Raw genomic sequence first — 12,524 nt, 5'->3', positions numbered from 1 at the left:
GATTTCTAAGACTCTGTTAAAAGTTATGGGCTTGGAGCTGGAGGGGAAGAAGATTTCTCTCCGGGGCACTGACTCTTCTCTGGTTTCCCCCTTTGTTTTAACATAAAGGCCTGGAAGTGTCCTCTTTCCTGCACTGGTTCAGCTGAGGGCACTGCCAAGCCCTCAGGGAGGACAGTGCTCTTACAGGGATAAGTGTCTGGGATGCAATACTCTGGTGTCCTGCACAGCAGGCAATGTCCTCATGTTACTGCTCTTGGTTGGGGTTTATGGGGGGCTGTTACAAAGATTCCCAATACCCCAAAACTTCAGGCTGTAGTTTCAGCCATTAAGGATCAAGTGCATCTTCAGGTGGTCCATCCCAAGAACCTGATGCAGCAGACTCTACAGCTTCCAAAACTTTATCTTCCTCCTAGGCTCAAGCTGCTGGCTGGTTTTGTGGGATTTCTGGTGCTTGGTGTTCAGTAAATGGCATATACCAGAAGAAAAGGCATGATCCTGAACAGGGATTTTCTCCCTTATCTGCAGGGAGAGAACAGACCCTGCCTAGCTGGACCCCAGAGTGCACACAATGACTCTCCAATGACTCTGCAGGAATCTGAACCTTCAGCAGTAAGCAAGGAATGTGTGCAAGTAAAAAAAATGTGGAGAAAAAAAAATCATAAATCAATCACTTAACTATTTTGTCTGAAGAATTGTGCTAGTCTAACAAGCAAAATTTTCTGAAAATATTCCCAAGTGCAGGCCCAGAAATTTTTTTGTGAGGCCATCTTTAAATTTAAAAACAGTATGTCCAGCAAAAGGAAAATGTTGAGTGGTTCTGCTCTGTTTTTGGAGGCAGACAAGCCTCCAGAATATGGAACTCCAGGTAATTTCAAAAATCCACCAGTAGTCCAGGCATTTTTCTGAGCTATTTATATATACCTGAGGGTGTGAGGCTAAATTATTACATGAGGCAAAATGCTGGTAGGTGTTTGTAGAAAAAATGCACCAGTTGGGTGTTTCCCATGCTTGTGACTGGAGTTTGCATGCCCTTCCTACTTTGAAGGTGGGAACAAGGATGCACATCTTGCTGTTTTTTAGAATGCTGGTTTCATTCAAATTGGAAAAGAATCAGGAGTAAGGCTGGAATGAGCACTTATACTAGAAGCAACTGTGCATAGCACATGCGTGAGTGATGGGTGTACAGATATGAAGAACAACAGTGAAAATTTTATTAATAACTCTTTTCCTTTTGTACCCCAGCCTGGTTCCATACAGACACACATATATTTTAGCATATATTTAGTAGACTATATAGAGGTCAGGGTCTTCAGCAACTTAAACATTTTACCTGACTTTACTGCTTCTCAGCCTGTGTTCTTATATACTTCATTTGTTTTTCTTCCCACCTTCTCTCTGGTCCATATATTTGTTGCAGAAATGTGTGAACCCACATTTCATCTATCATGGTAGATAATTTTCAAGCTATTACATGCTATTAGAATTCCAGTGTTGGAATTTCAGCAACAGAGTACAGCAGCGTTTATCCTTGGCTGTAGTAAGAAAGTCACTTCAATTTTTTTTATCCCCTATAAACCTGCATATTGCAGGTGATGTAGGTATTCTTTGACATTGGAAAGTGCTGATGTTTGGCTGATTAATGCTTGAGAATATATAATGCACCCTGCCAATTTATTTTTAAATGAAATTTTGGATCAAATATTACATTAGAAAAAAAAGCCTCTCTGTGTATATATATATTTTTAAAATATTATCTCCATTTATAATGCATTTTAAGAATTTAAACACTAAATTGCTCAGTCTGGAGGATTGTAACTTTGTATTTGATCTCAAACCATGCCTTATGGATTTACAGTATGTGAAAAGTATTTAAAACATCTGCAATAAAACTCTTCCACTGCTTTTGAAACTAAAATCAATTTTATATGCAATATGTTGCAGGGAGTTAAAATTTGTTAAGTAGGTTAAGTAGTGGGAGGAATATTATAGAAAATTATTGCATTCTATTGTAAGATAAATTAAAAAAATAGTACAATTAATAAAGAAATAAAATAAATTCTCTAATTAAATTTAAAAAATTCACGAATTCAAAGTTATTGCTAACTGTTGAGAAACAGATAATGCAATGTTGAAGTCTGATCTGTAATGACCATCTCCCTGGCACTAACTATTCCCTTAATTGATGAGACTTAGGTTGCATCCCAGGTAATAGTGATGACAACCTCAGCTTTTAATTCCTGATTTAAGTGTCTTTTTACAAGCTTAATCCCAGACTGAGTGGACCAGGAGCAGGCTGCCGTTCTGGGGCGGGGAGGAAGACTGTCACTGTCCTTGCTGTCCTTTACTCTGGACAGGAAGAGGTCTAGAGGTGCAGCAGGGAGATTTCAGATGTAGGGTTTGTTTCACCTGTTCCTGACTACAGCACCATGCAGGATCTGAGCTACCTGTTTAGGCTTGGCTTTGTGGCTGTAGGGAACAGCAGGTTGTGTCCCTGTGTTGGGGACAGCCACCACTCCCCACGAGCTGTTGTGCAAGGACAGGCAGCAGCCTTGCATGTCTGCCTGCACCAGGACAGCATATCTCACACCAGCAGCCTTGCTCTGGACTGCTGCCCACGATGCCTGGCTATTCTGCACCCTGCTGTGGGTGTGTGGTCTTGCTTCCTGGGCATCTGCGTGCAGATTCCCCAGAGACAGGTATTGGCCCTTTTCAATCTGGAAAGGCTTGCAGTTCTGGAAGAATCTGCGATTTTGTGTGTTTATTTGTTTTCTTGAGAGCAACCCTGGCTTTGTTCTTTCTCTCCTGAGAGCAGTTCTAGTTGATGTTGCTATTGCATGGTGTAGAATACTGCCCCTCCATGCTGGCCCCTTCTGAATGGAGTCCCCAGGGAAGCCAATCTTCTGTGTTCAAGCGATGCTACAGGCGGCTTTCTATTGCAAATCAGTGCATATTTCTCTCCTCCTCCTCCTCCTTGCACCCCCTCAAAGTGCTATCTCATGCATGTTCACGTTTGAGTCTCTTCTTGTTTTTGTAACCTATTGGAGACAAAACCAGCCTTAACCTCTTCGACTTGCAAGTTTGTATGCTGAAGGGAGCAATAATGACTGGACAGCTTTGATTCACTCTCAGTTATATGCAGAATCCTTTCACAGACCCAAAAAAGCACACAACAGCCTCAGCTTCTCCTATTTGCTGCCTTATTTCTGGGTTCTGCTGCCAGCTCTGCCTGGTAAAAGAGAAATTTTGTTCTCTGTATTTTCCGCCTTCGCATTATTTATTGGCAGTCTCTCTCTCTTGTGAGTATAGATAGCAGTCTGTCTAAGGGACATCTGAGCTTCCTCTGGGCACTAAGAAAAACCCATGGCACTAAGAAAACCACCATTATCCTTGTGCAGTTTTATAGGGCTTTTTAATATATATTCTACTGGAAAATACCTAAGAAATAGAAAAGATTGAATTAACAGAGGGTAAACGCTCCCTTGCCTTTGTAGTGGCCATCTCTTCTCTCTATTAGATACAGAACCTAATCTGATGCAATTTTTGCTTTAATTGCTCTCTTTGATATTCTCTATAAAGAAAGGATAGCAAAAGTATATGGACACTTTTTTGTTTCTGATGCTGGTCTGACCTCTGATTTTGTTCACTTGTTTTTAAGAACCCTTATGATATTCAGGGAGATCCAAGGATGGTTCAGTTTTCCCAGGGTTGTCAAAGAGTTTTGCAGCCAGTTCCAAAAGCAAGATTTGTCCCTCTCCCTTTGCACTTTTTTCTGGGGTTTGGTTTATTTTCTCTTTCCAGAATAAACTCTACTTTTCCCTCTTTTTCCTCTTTCCACTAATACAAGGTAATTTTTATTAGCTGCTGCCGCTGCAGAGTAATACTACTTCTACTCGTAATAGTAGTAGATTTATTGCCTCACTTGTCAATCAAGGTGACAGATTTTCATGGTGCTCTTTTCGAGAGGAAAGTGAGATCTTCAGCACTGTGTAAGTGATTATGTCACATCTAATTTTCTTGTTTTCCAGACATTTAAGAGAAAGAAGCCTTTGGCTTGCAAAGTTAAGATAAAGAAATTAAAATTGTCTATAGTAACAGGTAACTAATTTTCCATTAAAATCTGTTTTCCTAATCTTAATGCGGCTATCTTTCTTTAGCTTTGGGAATTTGTTACTATGTAGAATAACAAGATCATATGTAGATTAGCATAATAGCAGTTGCAACAATAGTATTTTTATAGTAGATCATTTAGTAGTGCTTTGATGTTTTTAACAATCCCTAATGGTTCAACATTAGGAATGATTCTCTAAGTGCTCGGAAATTGGGCTTTATAAAGAAAAAAAATTGCTCTCATTATAGAAAAGGAACCTATTGATCCCTGTTACAGAATGGGGATGCTATCTCACCCTCTAGTTCTTCTGAATAAATAATGACCTTTGACATAATGCAGCACTGGACAGGTTAGAAATAGCAGCTAGCCTGTGAGAGAGGCTGAGATGTAACAGTTTCTCAGCTAAAATGAAGCTGAGCTCTGCTACGGATGGGGTTGCCTTTTCATTCAGTTCTGCCACAGGATCTAACTAGAATTAAATATATTTGACAAATGACCTGAGAGAATCTTGCTGAAGAGGTTGTTCTAATCAGAGACAAAGAGGTCTGAGATTCTGTAGAAGTCCCCAAACAGGCTGAACTCTGCAGATATGCCTGAGGTGCTGGGTGTGGTTTCACCATAACAAGACTCCTGTGTCAGAAGTGGATTTAATTTTGTCCTGCAGCAGACCCAGAGCCTTTTGGTACTGATATTTCCTTTTACAAACACGTAACCAGGGTCTTTGGAATTTCTTTTGTACATTCCAGATGAGGACGTGCTTCCCTGAGCTGCTGCAAGGCAGTCCAGAGTACCATCTGCCAGGGGCCTTTGCTGAGCAACACCTGCTACTCTGTCCCTCCACATTCCTTGCTCTCTTCTGGAACCCTCCAGGTGAAGCGCAGGCTATGCAGTGCCACCTTGCACAGAGATATTCAAAGTCAGACATGCTTTGAAGCGAACATGCTCCTTGTCCCTGTGTGGAGTGGGAGATCCCTTGGCCTCTGGAAGAAAAGTGCTCGCACTGGCACATCAGACACACAGGAAAACTAGGATTTGCTGAAGTCTCCTTAGGGCAAGGGGGTCACAGGCACAGCCACATCTGTGCCTGTTTCTGCAGCTAGCTCAGCCCAAGCAGGTCAGTTGTTGCTGTGTGCTGCTCCATCTCAAGGCATCACCATCAGGTGAGCAAGAGGCCCTGCAAGTTCCCCACAGCCTCTGGGAAGGTGGTTTCTATGGAGATGAATGTCACCTTTTAGCACAAGCTCCACCTCTAACATCACAGGATTAAATACAGTGTGCATTTGCAAATCTCTGCCAGGGTTACCATTTTACACTCATCCATGTTCCAGCTCTACGTGCTCTGGTGGTCTCAGGTGAACGTTTCTGGGGTCTTGCTACAAGCTATGGTCTCTGCTGTTTTCTGATACAGGCCTGTAAGACAGATGTGGTATTGATCTTTAGTGACTACCCTGAATGCCTCTGGTGCTTATGCTTTCCCGTTGGAAGTAGAAGTATTGCTTTTTCTTACCAGGAAGACCCCTTCACCATGCAGAATCTTTAAGAGCTGCACTGGGATCAATCACTGTTAGCTATTACCAGAACTAGGCAGGCTTGTGTATGCAGAGATTACAAAGTCTAGGAATAAAAAAATAGTAAAAATCACTTGCTAGAAACTGGATCTTGGAAGTGTGAATTTTAGAGGTGAACAAAGGCTTTTGGAAAGTGTGTAATTTCCAAAAAAAAAAAAAAAAAAAAGAAATAAATATTTTTGATTTTTAATTATTTACATGATTTCTCAAATAACCTTACATGACAGTATCCTGCCCTTTCATTATGTAGTTGGCCATGAACTTTCCTGAAAGGCGTCCACAGACCTTGCAAAACTGAGAGCCAAACTCAAAGCCATCCAAGAGCTCAGATGTATCATAGGGCTCAATGCAGAATCCTCTGAGAACATGGATTTTCTATCCTGGGGAGTTTAAAATCTAGATTTTGAAATTATACATACATGTTTTATATTAGTATCATCACCAAAATGTGTCTCCACAGCAGCAATCATAGCCTTGGGAGATATGTCTTTAAGTCAATGTAGGGAATTTTTTAAAGAGAAAACCTCCAAATGGGATATTTATATCTTCACAGGCTATCTTTAGGTGCCATTTGTCAAGTTCTTGCACAGTGTCTCCCAAACCTCCTCTTACTGAAACAGCAATATTCCACACCTCATTTTTAAACTTTGGGAAAACATGGAAAGCTCCTAAAATAATTTTCATTCATTTCTCAGAGCAATAGCATCAATGCCAGTAAAATGAAATTGAGCCATCCTGAAACTGAGCCTCCTCAAAGGCAATTTTGGAATAGCTTTTTCACATCAGCTGTGAAGCACTTGCAAGGACTGTAGGTTCCCAGCCTTATTGTTTGCTGTGAGAAGGGCAGCACACCACGCTTGGGGTGTGCTGCATGTAGAAATAATGTTTCCCTGCACCACAGCATCTCTGTGGGGCGGCAGAGAGTGTGAATGAAACAAGAGCATGAGCAAGAGACTGGAATTGTATGTAGGGCTGACATGGATTCTGGGAATGGAAAGGGAGACACAGCAGGGCACTGTCAAAGCACATGTAAAGCAGAGGGTGCCGCAGCTGTGCATGTGTCAGGGGAGAGTGCAGATTTTTGTGGAGTGAGGGGAGAGAAACAGAGAAAAGCACATGCAATCATTCTGCATAGAAGGTATAGTCCTGCTAATGAATGAGACAGGAAAGAGCAAAGCAAACTTAAGAAACATCCAGAACAGGAGTTCACACAAGACTGGTGACAAGGCTCTCAATGTGTGTTATGATCTCAGAAGAAGGTATTTGCTGACCCCAAAGCTGTGAATCCAGAATGCATTGTGTGTCTTTTCTAATGGCAGTGAGTGGGGCTGCAGATGAAGACAAAGTAGAAAATACAAAATGGATGGGAGAGGGAGGAAGATGTGCAAAACTGTGTTACGGGTTGTTTTAAGTGAGGAAAGAGTTTTTAAGGAAGGGCAGGGTCAACAAAAGAAATTCCATTCACACGTGGACCAAGACAGTTTGGAGCATGCAAGGCAAACAAGATCTGACATAAGGGCAGTGAAGATGTTAATGAGCAGGAGTAGTAGAAGTACTCCCTTCTGCGCTTGGAAGAAGAAACATGGAATGCTGCCTAACTGATAAAAACTGAAGGTAAATCACCAGAGACTTTCAATCAGTAGTCTAAGCAATTTGCTTTCATGATCTCAAAAGAAAAAGAAAGATACAACTTTCCCTCTGCCACTGAAAAAGCAAATATTTTATTGGTAATTTATAAAAATTTATTAAAATAATAGGAAAATTGACTAAATAGTAATTTTTAAAAATTTATTAAAATAATTGGAAAGCTGATTAAATATCTGAAGACTAGAACTTGACTATTAGGAGGTGAACAAGATGACACAGGAAGGTGTAGACCAGTTGAGCTAACATGACTCCTGATGAAAATAATGGAAAAATTGGTATAGGATACAATTTGTAGAGAAATAAAGTGTAGGAATATAATTAATGCCAGTCAACATATATTTATACCAAATATACCTTGTCAAATAGAATTTATTTTATTCCTTCAGATAATAAATCTCATTGATGAAGGCAGCTGTGGAGGTATATGGTTCTCTGTAATGATATTAATCTCATACCACTGCCTTTTTGAGATAGAAACACATGCTATTTGACACTGACATGTGCAGGCACTAAGAATTGGCTAGCTGACACAAGTAGTTTTAAGGGAAGTCATGATAAATATGGGTTCTTACAGTATGTTCTAAAAAATTGTCTATTGAGCCTATTTGATGTCTTTCCTAATACCTGAAGGAGAATACAAACTCCCTGAAAAGTACAGCTGACACTATGTCAGACAAAATGTCTGCAAAACCATGTGCAAAAAACTGCTGTACAAAAGGAGCAATGAGGATTATTCAGCAGGCTATTTGAAGAAAAATGTTACTGTTCAGGGTAAGGCTGTGCAAGTTTGGATAGGGAATGGTGGCCTTACCTGCAGCGGGTGGGACTACAGCCTGGGAAATAGCTTGGGGATCAAAATGGATAAAAGCACTGAAATATTTAAACACAGTTGTTGCCACAGCAAGTGGATGTAATGTTGCCTTTGGAGATATATGCAATTGAGAAATGAAGTCTAGAAAAGCTATGCTGAAAATTCAATATAGGAATACAGTGTTTGTCCATGACCACAGAAAACATTTCAGAAAAGAGAAAATGGTGTGGGAACTGGGGTATGGGGAGAGAGAGGCAAAAACTATCTTGAAATATGGAAATTGGACCTTTACTTTGTGGTGATATGGAAATGTTTTTGGATTAGCTGCAAATACAAATTTCTGAAAGACTAAACTCAGGTGGCTTGATTTTTACCTGTCCTCATTCAGAAAATATGACTGTACTTCATTACAAAATAGTTTATTCCCCTAGAAAAGGAAGCATAACTTAACTGAAATGTCTTTCTTTCTTTCTTTCTGCTTATTTCTAGAAGGAACATAAATTTAAGAATTAATTCAGGTAATCTTGCCCAATATCCCCTGTAGAGATAAACTTGGAAAGCATTCAAAAAATTTCATTTTTTCCCCATCTCCGCGCGGTCCCTTCCTCTAATGTCTAAAGTATCATTAGAGCACGAGTACCAGAGGGGAGCTCTAATTGTAGAAAGCAAAGGTAACAAGGAACTAATAGTTAAATGCCAGATCAGAATTTCAGGCTAAAGGAGAGGAATGTGTATTTTTAACCATGTTAGAACAAAGCCATGTAAGAACTGGTGTCTCTCTTGAGCTGTCTCTGAGCAAAGGTGGGAGACCTCTCTGGAAAAATGCTAAGAGTCAAAGAGTTTGGGGACTCAGCAGGAAGTTAACATGAAATAATAAACAACTTGAGTTCCACAGGAGATCTTGACACAACATCTGACCATGTTTAATTTTAAGTGTGGTAACTAAGGAGAGGCTTATTGTCCAGTGAAGCATGTAGGAAATGGCGTTATTAAGAAGTCCCAGTCAAAAGTAGATCTGAAAGAGATGCCATATGAGGTGACACCACAGTCTGCATATGTCAGGGAGACTGGAGTTGAGCAGGGATATTTGGCTGTGCTACCTCTGCTCAGTCACAGGTTTGGCATGTGACATTCACCAAGGCTCAAAAATGCACCTCAAGGTTTGGGATATCAGCCTCCTGGGAGGGCTTCACTCCCACCTAGTGTGCAAAGAAAGATTTTTACCTACTTGCCCATGCCTGAACGTTATGAAAAGCAGGACTGTGGGAAGCCTTATCTGAAATACCACAGACTGTTCAGTCCTTGTCCTTGCATTACACCTGTCATGCTGCACAAGTCTTTATAGCTGATAGTTTATGGCCTAGTATCATTAAGTGTGCATAAATATTTTCAAGACTTCACAAGGCTTCTCCAGCACCTCCTCTGTTTCTATTCAGCATTGAACCACACCCTGTTACAGAAGGGAATTTAGTTATACATTTGAAAATCTTTTCTGTTTTTCTCAACAGCCCTGAAGAAAAGCTTTTACTGGGTTCACAAAATAAAGAATGTAGCTTTAAATTTCCAAGAATAATTCCTTTTGCTAAGTAAATGTAATGTCAAGCAACTGCCTTTATTTTTCCTTATGTTATTCCTTTTGCCTTTGTCCCTTAGGTGCTAGTGACTCAGAGTGGCTTATAAAATATGAAGAACAACATTCAAAGTCTCTCAGAGAATAAACAGTATTATTTCCTGACAAAACTGCACACTGACAATTATTGAGCAACAGCATGACATGCACAAGATATAGAAACCCTAAAAATGGAGCTGACGTGATTGTAAGACTCCCACACAATCCATGGGTATAAGAAATTCACAGGTAGGACTCAGTTAAACTCTCCTCAACCTTGCTACTCACAGATTACATCCCTAAGGAAAAGAAATGTTTTGGGGTTTTTTGCATAGGCTAATGACATGAGCAACAGCTTCTCCTTACTACCAGTCCTTTGCTTTTGGGAGTGAAGAATTTATAGTTCGACATTTAAATGTTTTAAATGTCCAGAGAATCAGAGAAATTAATCTTCCAAGCAGATACACAGCAGAATTGCCCAAGTACCCACATGTGCTCAGTGCCTGTAACTTCCCATCTTTGCTAAGATTTCTGTTGTCTGGTAGTGCTTGGGACTCTTTTCTCTCATGAATGCCTGTGTCTCAAACTGATTCTTTCTTTGTCTTCTTGGACTCCTCCTTTCCTTTTTCTGAATATTCATGGGACTTTCACCCCTCTCTCCATCCTCTTTTGGCATAGACTTAACTTTAAACAATCTTTAACACAGGTTTAACTTTAACTTTTTTTTTGCAGATAACTCTGTCTCCTGCCTATCTAATTTGAATCAGCTGCTTTATAGTCTGTTTCTCTGCAAGTATCACTTCATTCAGGAAGGTATCTTGGTTTTGCTTTATGATATATTCTTGTATTGACAAATGCAACATGAACAAAATGGAATTCCAAAGATCTCCTAGGAATTCATCCTATTCTAAACGGATATTATGGGTAGCAGCAGTATGATGCCCAAGTAAGTGGTTAGAAGAATGTTAAACAAAAGCTCCCAAACTTCCAGCCACAAGCACCAAAGTAGGCAGGTGTGACATCCTGATAAATGGAGAACTACTTAAGATAGGGGAGTGTGGTTTTCTCTGTCTTTTCCTTTCTGGCACTCTGGTACACTAAGCATGACAGCTTCCCACTGTCCTCTATTCTGGCAGGACCACCTTTTCAGGAGCTGGACTTGTCTGTCTCCCATTTTGACACCGTCAGTCCCTTTTAAACATCTCCCAGTACTCTTCACCCATTCTCTATAGCTACCCTTTTTATTGTCTGTCATGTTTCTCCTCTGACTCCATCTCTGTGGGCTCACAATTGATGAGAATAAAGCTGGTGGCAAAGCACAGCATTCCTCCTCCTATTATGCCAGCAGTACTTAGAGCAGTTAACAGCAGATCAGTTCTCTGCAGCAGAGAAGGCAATTACTGTCCTGTACTCAGCACTGATGAGGTCTTCTTTAGGAAATTAGAAACAAACTGGAGAGTCCACAGGAGGAAGAAAGAGCAATTAAAGGTGAGAAAGTCTGTAATCAGAAAATCTTGAAAGAACACACTTTTCTGAGAGAGGGAAAAGGAAAGAAATAAGATATCCTTCCACTGCAAATTTTTTAAGAGATCTGTGAATAATTGTTAGCAGCGTCCCTGGGAGGGTGAGGCAGGTAACCTGCAGTGAAGGAGAGCTGACCTCACTTTCCTCTAACCAATGTGCAGAGGTGCAGGGGGGCAGAACAGGTCAGGTTTTTGTCCTGCCAAAAATGGGTAACCACCAAAATAATAGGTGCAGCCCAGTAATATCCATCCTTGGCCAGCTGTAACCAAGCCTGACAAGCCAAGAAGGCAGGGGCAAGGTAGGGTAGTTTTCTGACCCTGTCTGGGTCTTGTGGGCTGGATCCCATCATACAAAGCGTCAGAACAGTTGAATTTTCAGCTGCATGCAAGTTTAGTGCATTCTCTTTACTCTTCAGTTTAATTGGACAAAAAATCCAATTTGGAAGAGTGCTCATATTGCAATTAAGGCATAGCTCCAGTGTTTGGTATCACAAAACCATAAGCAGTATTTTGATAGGGTTGACAGCAATCTGGTCTAAAAAAGGTGCCCTGACCTCACAGTTACTTTCTGCTGTTAGCCTGCTCCTCCACCACCTCCCCAAGCAAACTTTTGTGCTTTGTCTGTGTGACTCCTTTTGAAGACTCAGCACAGATTGCCCTTCTGCAACTCCAATGAGAATGGTGAAATCTGCTTTCTGGAACTGCAGAAATAATCCTCCTATGCTTGTTAGAAGGTCCCTGAAATAAATGGCCAGGGTAGGAGGCTAGAAACCAACTTCACTGGGGAGGCCTGCCTTTGGAAACTTTCTGCAAAAGTGCTGTTTTTAATTGGGTGGGGTTATGAACTTGCAGACATCACATGCTGCCCACAGCTGGTTAATCTGTCACAGTTTTTCTGGCGAGATTGTTAAGAATCATTTGAGCAGGAGTATGCACAGCTCTTGACAATGCTCTGGGATGTAATTTGCTTCATCATCAATTCCTCCACAGCTGTAGAGAATGCTGGGACTGCTTCCAGCCTCCTATAACGTCAGTAAGAAAGAATCCTGCTCAGCTCTGTTGCCTATTTCTGCAGCTCCAGAGCCCTGAGCACTTTCTGCCCCTTGCAGACCAAATGTTGCTGTCACATGTGACACTTTACATTACTTTTTTGATCCAAAGCCCTGGTGATTAACTCCTTGCTAACAGAAGGAGCAGTAAAACCTGACACTGAAAAAGAAGGAGAGATCACGCTGACCTTCTGCCATGTTCATTGCCA

This window comes from Melospiza georgiana, chromosome Z, assembly GCF_028018845.1.
Source record: "Melospiza georgiana isolate bMelGeo1 chromosome Z, bMelGeo1.pri, whole genome shotgun sequence".
Lineage (NCBI taxonomy): Eukaryota > Metazoa > Chordata > Aves > Passeriformes > Passerellidae > Melospiza > Melospiza georgiana.
The sequence above is the reverse complement of the archived record's forward strand: the minus strand, read 5'-3'. Positions refer to the sequence as shown.